The sequence below is a fragment of the Pseudophryne corroboree genome, chromosome 3 (genome assembly GCF_028390025.1).
Source record: "Pseudophryne corroboree isolate aPseCor3 chromosome 3, aPseCor3.hap2, whole genome shotgun sequence".
NCBI classification, from domain to species: domain Eukaryota; kingdom Metazoa; phylum Chordata; class Amphibia; order Anura; family Myobatrachidae; genus Pseudophryne; species Pseudophryne corroboree.
Genome location: NC_086446.1, coordinates 759,983,500 through 759,984,693, shown reverse-complemented (window position 1 = coordinate 759,984,693; position 1,194 = coordinate 759,983,500). Strand labels below are relative to the sequence as shown.

General features: G+C 39.8%; 1 pseudogene; it reads left to right on the top strand.

The window, feature by feature from the left end:
- The first annotated feature begins 723 nt into the window (after positions 1–723).
- Positions 724–842, top strand: LOC134895130 (5S ribosomal RNA; annotated as a pseudogene).
- Positions 843–1,194: the final 352 nt, after the last annotated feature.

Genomic DNA, 1,194 nt, shown 5'->3' with positions numbered 1-1,194 from the left:
CCACTGTGATCGGGGTTTGAGCTGACGTCATAATACCTCCCTCCAAACGCCTGGTTCCTCCTGCATTTTCCTGGCCACTCCTACAAAACGGTCAGTTGCCACCCACAAATGGCCTCTTCCTGTCAGTCACCTTGCGATCGCCCATGCAATTGCTTTTTTTGCACTATGCCATAGCTATGCACCGATGCCCGGTGCAGTCATCCAACGCACAGCAACTGAAAACGCACAGCAGCGATCAGGTCTCAATGTTGGCTAATTCTATCTGAAATATTAGTCAGCATTATTTTCTTCACTCTATTTGCAATTTACTCTATTGGTTAATAAATATTCTTTTTAGGGCTACTCTCTCATCCCTGGGTGGATAATGGATACTCTGCAATACATTCAGTAACAGAGTGCCACCCCATGCAGTGACAGCAGAAGTACCCTCTAAATCTATATTTCTGAGCCGAAGTCGGTTCCAGCTCATTCTCTCATTCTGTGATTCGATGTGGACACAGATCACAGAACAGCAGAAGTGACAGGAAATTAAGACCCAGCTTTCTTGTTTCACCAGTATTATTTGGATTACATATTTTTATCTATACTGTTTTCATTTTTTCAATATATACACTTTTTTTCATTCAAGAAATCAGCTCAGCATGTGTACGGCCATATACACTTAATACAATTTATATTTAACAACAATGTGCTGGATTTGATGTTATATACCAGAACATACCTACCTACGGTCAGACCGCACTGAGTGCGCCCAATCTCGTCCGATCTTGGAAGCTACACACTGCAGGGCCTGGTCAGTACCTAGGAGGGAGACCACAAGGGAATACCAGGTACCGTAGGTATTTTTGTTCACCTTCACAATGGCAGCAGCTCATCCTTTCCAGACACAATTCCGTGTATAGACACTATTGGAATCACGCTGAGCCAATGTAAGCGAACAATTCCTACAATTAATGTCCTATCAAAAGGTTGATTGACTATGATGATGTTTTAGGAATTGCATATTTTCGCTTATCAATTTATTATCGCCTAGGATTAAAGTATTTGTGCGTATATCAATATATATATATATATATATATATATATTGTCTGCTTCCTTCCTCCCCCCTTTTTTAGTGTATACTAAATAAAAGTTATATTTTAATTAAATTGAATCTTCATAACAATATTATTATTTTTCAAGAGTGCCCTGGA